Source organism: Hibiscus syriacus, unplaced genomic scaffold (genome assembly GCF_006381635.1).
Source record: "Hibiscus syriacus cultivar Baekdansim isolate YM2019G1 unplaced genomic scaffold, ASM638163v2 tig00110214_pilon, whole genome shotgun sequence".
In the NCBI taxonomy this organism is placed as follows: domain Eukaryota; kingdom Viridiplantae; phylum Streptophyta; class Magnoliopsida; order Malvales; family Malvaceae; genus Hibiscus; species Hibiscus syriacus.
The window spans coordinates 106,507-121,103 of NW_024062631.1; the positions used below are offsets into that span (position 1 = coordinate 106,507).

Consider the following 14,597-nt stretch of genomic DNA (forward strand, 5'->3'; position numbering starts at 1 on the left):
TCAAGGTGGCGGAAGTGTGACCAGAAACACCGGCAATGCCGGTCGGCCAGCAGCAAATTGTGGCAGAGGAAATCCTTATGATAGCTGCCTTCCGAACCCCAACCGCCCGGTTACGCAACAAAATTGCGGGACTTACACCCGTTCCTGCGGAAGGTGAAAGGCCATGAAATATCTCTCCGTATAATGTTAAGGTTTGTTGAAGCCTTTGGTTGCTTGGATAATTTGCTGTGAATTTAATAATCTCTTTTCAATCTCTGTTGGGTAGTGTCATTAATATGTACTAAACTGATCTGCGAATATTCAAAATTTGAATCAACTGCCGCTCTACCAAAAACACTTCAAATAGAACCACACCGAAAAAGTAGACATCGGATTTCTCGGTTAATTGTAGGCGCCTGTAATATTCAGGATCCATGTAGCCGAGAGTGCCCTTTACCACTGTTGTAAGTGGAACATCTGTCTTGCTAAATGGACTCATTTTAGACAAGCCAAAATTAGAGACTTTAGCCGCATATTTCTCATCCAATAAAATTTTGGAGCTCTTCACATCCCGATGTATGACTCTGCGAGCTGCTCCTGAATGAAGGTAATCTAACCCATGGGCTGCACCAATTAAAATTCGAGTGTCTTTTTCCGGGACAGATGAGCTTTTTCAGTGTTATAGAGATGATCACGGAGAGTTCCATTGGTCATACTCATAGACAAGTATCATCTCATTGTTATCGTCGCAATAGCCGATTAGAGACACTAGATGCCTGTGTCGAAGTTGAGAAAGCAGTTGGATTTCTGTCCAAAACTCAGGTGCTCCTTGTTGGGACATCGAGGCTAACCTCTTGATTGCTACTTCACATTTATCCTCTCGATGCAACCCTTGTAAACATTACCATATCCACCGCGCCCTACGACGAAAGCATCATCAAAGTCGTTGGTTGCTGATTGGATTTTTACTAAAGTAAAGCACTGGCATAGTTGGTCCGGTAATGATGAAGCTTTTTCTTTCCATGGACTTGCTTTCGTAATAAGAGTTGTTTTTTCCTCGAGAAAATCAAGAAAGCTACAAGGGAAAGTGATATTGTTGCTGTGCAGCCCAGGGCAGCTCCAATGATGGTCTTGATATGATGCGAAATTGTTTGCCCTTCCTTTTTTTTCATGTTCTAGGTTTTGGCACCGCAAGACTTGAACCAGGTTCCGGATTTGGCACCGCAAGACTACCATCTGATTGAGTCTAAAAATCTCTAAACCGTTAGGATTGCATCAACGAACTTTGAACCAACATCTATGGCAGGGTGTAACGATAGCCATAGAATTTGCTTACTTTGACCTTCACTTGGAACAAAAAAGTGTAGTCTCTATACACCGGAATGTTATTACCGCCACTCTAATGTATCACATCGGCACCAGACTCGGCAGTTTTATTGTCCATGAATATTTCAAAGACGCGTTGGCCTTCCTCTGTTACTTGTAGTTGTGTCTCACAGAAATGGAGCCTAAGGAGATAGTTGAAGCCAGGATCGATATATAAGTTCCATGTGAGATTGTAGTTCATATTGATATATGGGTCCACGCCCATTGTTCTTGACGTGGTGTGAACAATAGCGGGAGCAGTATAAGCCGGGGTTTCTTCTTTGTATTTGACTTTCATGTTAGACCAACTAGTAACAACTCCTGTTGCAGCTCCAATGATATAGGGTGAATCGTAGTACCAAGTTCGAAACATGCCTGAATCACCAACGTATGCCATGGTTGCTCCCCCGACGTTTAGACGACAAACAGTTTCAAAAGTTGTGGCGTCAGGAATACCCATTGCGGTAGCATCATTTACAAAGGTTACTGAATTTTGCTTTTGGTTCTCGTACATGTTGTTTCGCATGGAAACGACTTCAATACCGTTTACAAAGGCCAAAGAGTGTGGTGATGGCAAAAAGGTGACATATAGTTTACCGGTTTCTGAGACGGCAACAATTAAATTCTTTGAACAACTATGCTTTCCCGTCATCTTCCGCAGAAATGGTTAAATAGGCACTGAAATCTTGTAGTACGTAATCATTGGCGATAACAGAGAAGAATGAAACAGTTGCATCAAAGCCAGAGTATCTAACGGGATAGAAATACAATCGGAGAAATTTAAGGCCAGCTGATACCGGAAAGCTATAAGTGAATTTATCACGAAAACTCTAGCAGTCATGTAAGGAACTTGAGTAAGATTGATCATGCCTGGAGGCTTTGGATGTGAATGAAGTGTTGTTGGAATTTAAGGTGGAAAAGTTGGACCCTTCATCAGTGACCATTTCCGGCCATCTTCTGGTTTTGGAATGATGATGGAGCACCACAACTGAGGAGAATATAATCAGTTGGTGTGTAGGCTGCTGATTCGCCACCCATAGTACTAGTAGTGGCGGAGATTTAGAAGATGAGAAAAAACACGTACACAATAAAAGTGAGCATTGCACGAGACTGAATTCAAATCTTCCCTCTTTTTTGGGGGATGATTAATTAAGGGTTATAGGGAACACTAACTTGGAAGCAATTATAGGGCTGGAGAGACCAACGAAATTGATCAAATTCTAAAAAAAGTGATAACTATGTAGGTCTTCTAATGAAAACAACTGGTAAATTGTCATCTTTGGCCATTGCACCATTGTTGTGTCATTTTTTCTTAGACCCTTAACAAAGTCGATTAAACTTGATTTGGCTTTTGCTAAGTTTCCATAGGATGGCTTCAAAGTTCCAAAACATAAAAGGGATGGAAGCTTGGGACCCCTGTCCCGGTGACTCATTCAATCATGTGTTTCGCGGAAATTTTCTGAAAGCTGAGTTTTGATCTCATATTTTTAATCTGATTATTGCTCAAATTTAAAATCGATATCTAATATCAATCAGGACTCAAGTGATATCTTTTATATTACACCACAAGTTCGATCTGCTAATTCCAATAAATTGTTTTTGATGATAAGGCGATGGAGACTTGCTTGCATTTGCTTAGTTCATATTCGAATTGCTTACATTCCATTGGATAGTTGTAAACTTCATATAGCTCTCAAATGAAAGTGTTTGTAGTTCCCTAAAGATACTGTTAGTTGTAAACTTCATTCTCTGGTAAGGGACAGTGGTTGGTTATTATACTCTCTCTCTCTTTGCTTTCCAGAATTTTAGGTTAAAGAATCAATCAACAGTACGCAGTAATGTTACAATGTTCCTTAGAGACACTGGATCTGTCTTAGAGTTCATATATATCAGATTTATTTCTCTGGTTTTTCACACCATATACGTGGTACATTCTTAACCTTGTCACAGACGGAAGAAATAACATTCTTCCAAACAACAGTAACATCAACAACGAAAAAAAAACATCGTGTCTCTATGTCTTTTGGCCAGAAATTTATTTGACTCTCGTTTGCATCGAGTATAAACAGTGCATGTCCGATAAGTCTTACCAATAGGCTTTATGCAATTCCCGTAGATATTTGCATTGCAGACTGGCGGTTTCTCCAACCCTTTATAAGAAAGATAATTTGGAGGCGAAACAAGAATCCTCTGCTCCATGCCGAATAACAATTCTTCTTCTTGGTCTTCAATGAATCCACCGATTGTTTCATCATAGGCCGTACCATTCGTTTTGCTCTCAGGAAGGGCTGCTTTTACCACTGTTGCTCAATGGGATTAACAGCAAAGAAGCTTGCAAAAAATCCCATTGATCCTTTTTTCATCTCTCTCACAACTTATTTTCCGAATCTGTAGGACTAAATAGATATTATATTGGCAGATTATCCATAAAAAAAAGATGGAAATTGAGGATAAGCAATGAAAGGTATCCCTTCATTGATTGGTTAAGGTCTTACATTTTGTGTGTGTGTGTGTGGTGGGAGTGGGGGGTTGTGATTTTTTGTGTTCAATTTGGTGAATGAAAATGATCGTGCTTTTCCTTGACTGGGTCAAGTTCAGTTTTTAGCATGGAAATTAAGAGTAAACTACCAATTTTCGATTGCATAATTTTCTTCAATTATGGATTTGGATAGGCGTAGTTTAAGTATGGCATATAAACAAGATAATTTCAATGTTTAGTCACTTACCTTTCAGCGTATTTTTGTTTTGGTCACTCAACTTAAAAAAATCGATTTTAAATCATTAAACTTTCACTCTTTGATATCACTAGACTATTAAGTCTTTAAATGTTGTTTTTTTAGTAAAAACACCCCTGAAATTTTCCTCTTAACCCCCTAAAACTTTTATATCATAGAGTTTTCTTTCGAGTTTCAAGATTAAGAAGGAGAAAGATAATATATCTCAATTCTAATTGATATTATAAATCATGCTAGAAATAATATTGAAGGTTTAATTTGAGTTTTATAGATTTGAAGTTGAATACAATAATAAAGCAAAAAATTATTACATTAATGACACAAAAATCTAAAATATATCAAACCACGGTGGAGAAGATTAAAGTTTAGGTCAAGAGAATATTTTAAAAGTTAATTGACCAAGAAAGAAATGTGCTAAAAGTTGGATGAATAAAATATAATTTACCATCCAAAGTTGAATTTTTCCATACTTGAGAATCAATGTCTGGGTATCCCTGTGGGCTCGCAATGTTTGTCGAAAACAGTCTTTTTCCGGGAGAAAGGATGGTCCCGTTTTGAAAATGAAATTGATTCACCAGCAATCGTTGATTAGGGTGTGATTGGGCACCCAAAAATATTTTGTTATTTTAATAAAATATTAATTTTTATTAAAAAGACAAACTTGGGGTATGCGTTACCAAAATTTGAGTTCGAGAGTCGGTTACGCGTAGGGAAGTATTAGCACCCCACAACACCCTAAATCGGTACTTAGTCGATTAATTAATTGTCTTTGCAATGAAATTTACAAGTTCGAGTCTAATTTAATTTAAGATCCCCTAAAATAACATTTTTCGAAATTTTGGATGAAAAATAATAATATTTAATTATTTCCTATCGAGAAGAACCGATCTATCATACCTTGAAACAATCAATTCTTAATCCAATCGAAATAAAAAATATTAAATTTTCATTCTAAATTTCTAAATAATAACGCCCAAAATAATTTTTAAAGAGAAAACAATAATATTTAATTATTTTTGATCGAACATTATTTTTGAAAACCTTTTGAAAACACATGCAAAAGTAAAATATGTTAAAAAGCCTATCAAGCAATTGATTAATTATTTATTTTATCAATATTTAATGAGAATAAGGATATTCAATTAATTAAATATCTTGAGACGAGACCATAGATTCGATCTAACTGTCTTTTTTCGATGAATTTAATTAAAAGAATACGATCTTTTTCTCAATCCCCAAATTTTTAAAAATGGATTCAATTTAATTAGTGTCACTTAACAGGATAAACTCTCGTTTTAAAATTATCGAAAGTAACTTTCTTATACGTTAAGACAATTACTTTACTACAATATTAAATGATCGAATATTCCTTAGTCAATTTATTTAGATGCAAGTCAAGTGATGCTTATGAAGATATCATACAAGATAATAAAAAATGAATTACATCTAGACCTATATGTACAAATAAGCAAGCTTATAAAAACATGTAAGAATTAAGTTAAGTAACATGCTATTTTTGCGTAAATCAAACTAACTAAGATTTAAAGACCTCAAACAAACATATTTATTGTAAATAATATATATATATAGAAGATAATACATGTGGTATTAATAAATGAAATATGACATTATACTTAACATGGAAAGGTTTAATAAAATACATATATATCACAACATTCGTGAAACATGGTAAATAAAATATATAATTTTTCATTTTTTGCATGTGTTTAAAAATATTGCCATTTTCCATTGTAGTATAATATATATATATATATATGGTACGAAAGTTACCTAATATGTAAAAAATAGGTCATAAATAATTTAGGTAATATAATATAATATAAGATCAACTTATACATATATATAAGGAAAAACCTTAGCTTTAAAATTAATTCACCGTAATAAAGGTGAAATTGTTTCAAAAATAGAAAGAACCCATAATATGTGCATTAAAATCTACAATAAACCCAAATATTATGCATGAATAAAATTGTGGTATTTAATACAAGGCACCTCGTATACAAAGAATGCATGTTTTGAAAATAAATGAGTAAAATTTAAAATTGACAAAATAATAACGTAAATATAGGATGAATAAATTTAAAGAGACAAGAATTAAGGGCCCGAAAGATAAAGGTACAAACTTCACCTAGGGACAAAAACGATATTAAACAAAAAAATTAAGGCATGCTTAAAAATGGATAAATTTATTTCAGTCCTTACAAGTGACCTTTTTGTAAACAGGTTAAACGTAGAGGGATTTATGAAGAAATTTAGCCCGAAACTATTCCTATATATACAACTTTTTAGCTTTTTTTTCATTTAATACAAAACTAAGAAAAAAAAATTGAGAGCTCTCTCTCAAAACACTTGGCCGGTCACTCACCACCACCATACGTTTCCCCGACCGTCGCCTGAACACCACTCGGCCACCCTACACGGTGGTCGGACCTCCTAAACTCAACCAAAACTCCTCAAAACGCTCATCCCACTATTCCTAACCTAGATCTAGGGGTAAAACTACCTAAAACTCCCTTTAACAAACCCAAAAAGGTCATTGAACCTTTCGACTTCCTCACCTCCGGCGACCAGCGAAGACGTATCGACTTCCCTCTGACTCAGGTAACTACACTCCCTCTTAGGCTTTGATTTCGTTTGCATGCAAGAGATTTATTTTTTATATATATAATTTTATTCGAAACTGTGAAAACAAATAAAATAAAAATATACCTCGAAAGTTTTGATTCTGCTTCTCTTATTGCTTTTTGATTTCAGAGTTCCCCTTACAATGTTTATGATTCGGGTATTTATAAGCCCTGATTACATTTGTTTTTGATTTCTTCTGTAAATCTCGTGACTACACTGAAGTCCAAATGTTTGTGTATGTCTTGGTACTCGGTTGTTCAGTGATGTTCTGATCTATGCTTCTGGCACTGCAGGGACCCTGATCGGTGACAGCGACGGTGGCAGCCGACTGGTGGAGAGAGGCGGTTGATAGAGGCTCGATCTGGTCCGTTGGATTGGTCCAGATCCGATGGCTCTCGTGGAAGGCGGCGCCTGAAGGGTTCTGGAAACCTTATCAGAAACCCTAAATGAGTTTAGGGTTTCCCTTTGGGCTTGGATCGGTTATGGGCCTCAAATGGGTCTTGGGGTTGGGCTTGTCTGGTTGAGACTTGTATTTTGGGGCTCTGGACTGGTTGAATCTGTTGTAATTTGGGCCCAATTATTTTGAATCCTGCAATAATAATAATAATAATAATAATAACAGTAATAATAGTAATAATATAAAAACAGGACAAAAAAACGAGTGTCGACAATGTTAATATTGTCATAATTCTCAGCTTTGTGCCATTGTTTCACTTTCTCTTGCAATGTTTCATGCTCTTATCTTTAGTAGTTAATAATACTACTATTCATAAATTAAAGAGGCAAATAAACTTTTTAAATTATTATTGTTAGTCTTCCCTATATTGATCAAACCACCTACTACCCAGCATTAATGACCATTATCAAAGTGGAGAAACCTTTAACACGACTAAATTACATAAACAAGTTAAAAATGTAACCCCCTTCATTCCATTTATGTCCTATTCAAGCATTACATTCATCATTTGCCCTTCAAATTTGGTAGCACTAATTATTCGATATTTATCCGATATTATTGAATTTATTAAATGGTCTCAGTAGTTAAGGAGATCATTGTTCTATCTAGAGGTCCTAAATTCAAACAATTATATTTTTGAGTGTGTGCGTTGTCAATAACTAAAGAAAAAATTTAAATATATTATATTAAACATTTTATGTTTTTTATTTTAAGTTGATGACGAGTAGAGCACTTAGACATTGTATAAATAATAAATAAAATGGGTTGAACTTCAAACGTGGAAAGCAATTGAGATAGTGGCGTCGGAAAAATTAATTGTTCTTCTATATATATCCACACTAACTACACCAACTCTGACCACTAGATTTTTCTTTTTCCCTTATAAATCACAGAATTGACATTAAAGAAATGGGGTATCATAGATCAAGGAGACATGGAAAATTCAATCAGGAAAGATTTGTCTCTCGGAATCCTGTTGACTACCTTCATGATTCTGCTCAATATTACAATCCCATCGGAATCAAAAAGTGTTTCAGAGCTGAAACATTACTTCCATGGCCTTGAAAACGTCACCACCATCGCTGATAACATGGAGTTTGAGTTCTTATATAGCTCCAACATCGAAAGGATGCTCGCCGACCAAGGCGAGTCGTACGTCAGTCCCGGTGCTCTCATAGCCGAAGAAACTGCTGTGACCAAGTGCAGTAGAGGGAAACCCTATCAAAGCTGCCTTCCTCCTCCGAATGTTCACAAAAAAGACGAAAACTGTAAGTCATCAATTTACAATCGCGCATGCAAGTAGGATTTTCCAGACTATATATGGTTCTCTTTAGCTACTGCTTATGTATTGTACACTAAATAAAGATTGTATGTATTTTCGTAGCTCTTCGTCGTTGATGCTCACTTAACGGTGGCGATCGCTTTAGCTAGTCCATTATTTTTGGATATTTTATTTATGCTTTTTTATTTCTTGGTCTACTTACCTTTTTTTATATACTTTTTTCTTTCTGATTTTTCTTGTAAATACTTGCATGTTAATGTTGGCGAGAACATATGTCGTTATTTTAAAAACTTAAATCAATAAATATACTTTTTAAATAGATTATAAATAAAATATTTAATTTAGATTAATTAATTTTAATTTTAAATAGATTATAAATCATTACGACCTCTATATATTATTAACAAGATAAATTGTCCGTAAACACAGACTCCAACTTCATATATCAACACATTTAAATATACATTAAAAACACATGATAATATTCTAACTCCTGTAATATAATTAAAATTCTATCACATATACAATAAAAAATTGTTGATATATATATATATATATATATTGAATTGATTTATTATAATGATCTCAAAATTAAAATCTTAAACACCGATAAAATTATATCATTTCATCAAATTTTAAAAACATAAAAATATAATAATACGTTCATCCCTATTTAAATTCTATCAACTCATTTTAATTATAATTAAATGATTGAAAAATGCATTCATTCTTACCTAATATTATTTGCTATATATATATACACACGAACACGGCCAATGTGTACAAGTTTACATATGTAGTTAAAAATGTAGAACGTGCAGGCAATGAGAAGGATGTGGGTATTGGTTTTCATTATTTTAAAACCATGATTTAAAGTTCCACTTGCTAGCAAACAGTTGACAGTTATGGTTTAGTTGCAATTTGCATGAATAGTCCGAAGAACCATTCTTATTTCAGCTATATATAAACAATATCCCACCGGCCACCACCTTAAAAAGACGCGTTTGAGTTGCGTTATTTATTAACACGTCTGAGAGAGAATAAAGTCGGGGGTAAAACCTGAAGCCAAAATGAAGAAAGAATGTCTCTCTTGCAATTTAGTGGTGGTATGCTACAATTCAATGAATCCCTCCAGAGCTGGTTTAGTAGAAACCAACAGCACCACCTCCATAATCGCTGACGACATCGAGTGGTGTTTCTGATGGATTCGCATTTTGGTAGGATCCTTCAAGGTGGCGGAAGTGTGACCAGAAACCCGGCAATGCCGGTCGGCCAGCAGCAAATTGTGGCAGAGGAAATCCTTATGATAGCTGCCTTCCGAACCCCAACCGCCCGGTTACGCAACAAAATTGCGGGACTTACACCCGTTCCTGCGGAAGGTGAAAGGCCATGAAATATCTCTCCGTATAATGTTAAGGTTTGTTGAAGCCTTTGGTTGCTTGGATAATTTGCTGTGAATTTAATAATCTCTTTTCAATCTCTGTTGGGTAGTGTCATTAATATGTACTAAACTGATCTGCGAATATTCAAAATTTGAATCAACTGCCGCTCTACAAACAACACTTCAAATAGAACCACACCGAAAAAGTAGACATCGGATTTCTCGGTTAATTGTAGGCGCCTGTAATATTCAGGATCCATGTAGCCGAGAGTGCCCTTTACCACTGTTGTAAGTGGAACATCTGTCTTGCTAAATGGACTCATTTTAGACAAGCCAAAATTAGAGACTTTAGCCGCATATTTCATCCAATAAAATTTTGGAGCTCTTCACATCCCGATGTGACTCTGCGAGCTGCTCCTGAATGAAGGTAATCTAACCCATGGGCTGCACCAATTAAAATTCGAGTGTCTTTTTCCGGGCAGATGAGCTTTTTCAGTGTATAGAGATGATCACGGAGAGTTCCATTGGTCATATACTCATAGACAAGTATCATCTCATTGTTATCGTCGCAATAGCCGATTAGAGACTAGATGCCTGTGTCGAAGTTGAGAAAGCAGTTGGATTTCTGTCCAAAACTCAGGTGCTCCTTGTTGGGACATCGAGGCTAACCTCTGATTGCTACTTCACATTTTATCCTCTCGATGCAAACCCTTGTAAACATTACCATATCCACCGCGCCCTACGACGAAAGCATCATCAAAGTCGTTGGTTGCTGATTGGATTTTACTAAAGTAAAGCACTGGCATAGTTGGTCCGGTAATGATGAAGCTTCTTCTTTCCATGGACTTGCTTTCGTAATAAGAGTGTTTTTTTTCCTCGAGAAAATCAAGAAAGCTACAAGGGAAAGTGATATTGTTGCTGTGCAGCCCCAGGGCAGCTCCAATGATGGTCTGATATGATGCGAAATTGTTTTGCCCTTCCTTTTTTTCATGTTCTCAGGTTTTGGCACCGCAAGACTTGAACCAGGTTCCGGATTGGACCGCAAGACTACCATCTGATTTGTTGAGTCTAAAAATCTCTAAACCGTTTAGGATTGCATCAACGAACTTTGAACCAACATCTATGGCAGGGTGTAACGATAGCCATAGAATTGCTTACTTTGACCTTCACTTGGAACAAAAAAAGTGTAGTCTCTATACACCGGAATGTTATTACCGCCACTCTAATGTATCACATCGGCACCAGACTCGGCAGTTTTATTGTCATGAATATTTCAAAGACGCGTTGGCCTTCCTCTGTTACTTGTAGTTTGTCTCACAAAATGGAGCCTAAGGAGATAGTTGAAGCCAGGATCGATATATAAGTTCCATGTGAGATTGTAGTTCATATTGATATATGGGTCCACGCCCATTGTTCTTGACGTGGTGTGAACATAGCGGGAGCAGTATAAGCCGGGGTTTCTTCTTTGTATTTGACTTCATGTTAGACAAACTAGTAACAACTCCTGTTGCAGCTCCAATGATATAGGTGAATCGTAGTACCAAGTTCGAAACATGCCTGATCACCCAACGTATGCCATGGTTGCTCCCCCGACGTTTAGACGACAAACAGTTTCAAAAGTTGTGGCGTCAGGAATACCCATTGCGGTAGCATCATTTACAAAGGTTACTGAATTTTGCTTTTGGTTCTCGTACATGTTGTTCGCATGGAAACGACTTCAATACCGTTTACAAAGGCCAAAGAGTGTGGTGATGGCAAAAAGGTGACATATAGTTTACCGTTTCTGAGACGGCAACAATTAAATTCTTTGAACAACTATGCTTTCCCGTCATCTTCCGCAGAAATGGTTAAATAGGCACTGAAATCTTGTAGTACGTAATCATTGGCGATAACAGAGAAGAATGAAACAGTTGCATCAAAGCCAGAGTATCTACGGGATAGAAATACAATCGGAGAAATTTAAGGCCAGCTGATACCGGAAAGCTATAAGTGAATTTATCACGAAAAAACTCTAGCAGTCATGTAAGGAACTTGAGTAACAGATTGATCATGCCTGGAGGCTTTGGATGTGAATGAAGTGTTGTTGGAATTTAAGGTGGAAAAGTTGGACCCTCATCAGTGACCCATTTCCGGCCATCTTCTGGTTTGGAAATGATGATGGAGCACCACAACTGAGGAGAATATAATCAGTTGGTGTGTAGGCTGCTGATTCGCCACCCATAGTACTAGTAGTGGCGGAGATTTAGAAGATGAGGAATAAACACGTACACAATAAAAGTGAGCATTGCATGAGCTGAATTCAAAATCTTCCCTCTTTTTTGGGGTGATGATTAATTAAGGGTTATAGGGAACACTAACTTGGAAGCAATTATAGGGCTGGAGAGACCAACGAAATTGATCAAATTCTAAAAAAAGTGATAACTATGTAGGTCTTCTAATGAAAACAACTGGTAAATTGTCATCTTTGGCCATTGCACCATTGTTATGTCATTTTTTAGACCCTTAACAAAGTCAATTAAACTTGATTGGCTTTTGCTAAGTTTCCATAGGATGGCTTCAAAAAGTGTTTGTAGTTCCCTAAAGATACTGTTAGTTGTAAACTTCATTCTCTGGTAAGGGACAGTGGTTGGTTATTATACCCTCTCTCTCTCTTGCTTTCCCAGAATTTTAGGTTAAAGAATCAATCAACAGTACGCAGTAATGTTACAATGTTCCTTAGAGACACTGGATCTGTCTTTAGAGTTCATATATATCAGATTTATTATTTCTCTGGTTTTTCACACATATACGTGGTACATTCTTAAACCTTGTCACAGACGGAAGAAAATAACATTCTTCCAACAACAGTAACATCAACAACGAAAAATAAAACATCGTGTCTCTATGTCTTTGGCCAGAAATTTATTTGACTCCTCGTTTGCATCGAGTATAAACAGTGCATGGCCGATAAGTCTTACCAATAGGCTTTATGCAATTCCCGTAGATATTTGCATTGCAGACTGGCGGTTTCTCCAACCCTTTATAAGAAAGATAATTTGGAGGTGAAACAAGAATCCTCTGCTCCATGCCGAATAACAATTCTTCTTCTTGGTCTTCAATGAATCCACCGATTGTTTCATCATAGGCCGTACCATTCGTTTTGCTCTCAGGAAGGGCTGCTTTTACCACACTGTTGCTCAATGGGATTAACAGCAAAGAAGCTTGCAAAAAATCCCATTGATCCTTTTTTCATCTCTCTCACAACTTATTTTCAGAATCTGTAGGACTAAATAGATATTATATTGGCAGATTATCCATAAAAAAAGATGGAAATTGAGGATAAGCAATGAAAGGTATCCCTTCATTGATTGGTTAAGGTCTTACATTTTGTGTGTGTGTGTGTGTGGTGGGAGTGGGGGGTTGTGATTTTTTGTGTTCAATTTTGGTGAATGAAAATGATCGTGCTTTTCCTAGACTGGTCAAGTTCAGTTTTTAGCATGGAAATTAAGAGTAAACTACCAATTTTCGATTTCATAATTTTCTTCAATTATGGATTTGGATAGGCGTAGTTTAAGTATGGCATATAAACAAGATAATTTCTATGTTTAGTCACTTACCTTTCAGCGTATTTTTGTTTTGGTCACTCAACTTAAAAAAATCGATTTTATCATTAAACTTTTAAATTTCACTCTTTGATATCACTAGACTATTAAGTCTTTAAATGTTGTTTTTTAGTAAAAACGCCCCTGAAATTTTCCTCTTAACCCCCTAAAACTTTTATATCATAGAGTTTTCTTTCGAGTTTCAAGATTAAGAAGGAGAAAGATAATATATCTCAATTCTAATTGATCAGATAGTAGAGATTATAAATCATGCTAGAAATAATATTGAAGGTTTAATTTGAGTTTTATAGATTTGAAGTTGAATACAATAATAAAGCAAAATAATTATTACATTAATGACACAAAAATCTAAAGAGAAAATCGCCTCAGTGACCAAAAATGCCTTATAATATACGATTTTAACCAACTTTTTTTGGATTTGCCAAAATGACCAACAAAATCGCAACGCGAAATAAAAATCGCAACGCGATCCCCAGAATCGCAAATCAGTTTCCAAAATCGCAACGCGATTCTTGAAAATCGCAATGCGATAGTACAAATTCGCATTGCGATTTTCCAGAATCGCAACGCGAATATGAAAATCGCAAACGCGAACACATAAATCGCAACGCGTATCCGTAAACCGCAACGTGTATCCGTAAATCGCAACGCGTATCCGTAAATAGCAATGGTATCCGTAAATCGCAACGGTATCCGTAAATCGCAACGACAATACGTTAAATCGCAAAGCGTATCCGTAAATCGCAACGCGATTTTTAAAGCGCCATTATAATCGTACGCGTATTTTTTTCAAATTACAAAAACGAATATTAAGACAAAATCCCGTAATCGCAACTCATAACCTAAAACCTAAAATCACAAACTCAGTCCCATCTCTATCTCTCACTCTCTACGGCGAAATCCGTCCCCATCTCCGAAGATTTCCGTCCCCATCTCCGGCGAAATCCTCACAACATTCACGGTCAGAAATCCCTCACATATTCAGAAATTGAAAATCAACCTCCGAGGGTTAGTTTTTTAATTATTTTTATTTGAAATTTTTGCATTATTGTAGGTTTTCATATTGAAACTGATTTTCATTTCGCGTTGCTATTCTCTCATTGCGATTTTTCAAGTTAGTATTTTTCTTTGTCTTTGTTCTGTCTTTGGT

At 36.0% G+C, this 14,597-nt stretch overlaps 2 pseudogenes; both read right to left on the reverse strand.

Annotated features, from left to right (window-relative positions):
• Window positions 1–280: 280 nt before the first annotated feature.
• LOC120113989 lies at window positions 281–1,996 on the reverse strand (annotated as a pseudogene).
• A 7,974-nt stretch (window positions 1,997–9,970) lies between these two features.
• Window positions 9,971–10,899, reverse strand: LOC120113991 (annotated as a pseudogene).
• Between the last annotated feature and the right edge of the window lie 3,698 nt (window positions 10,900–14,597).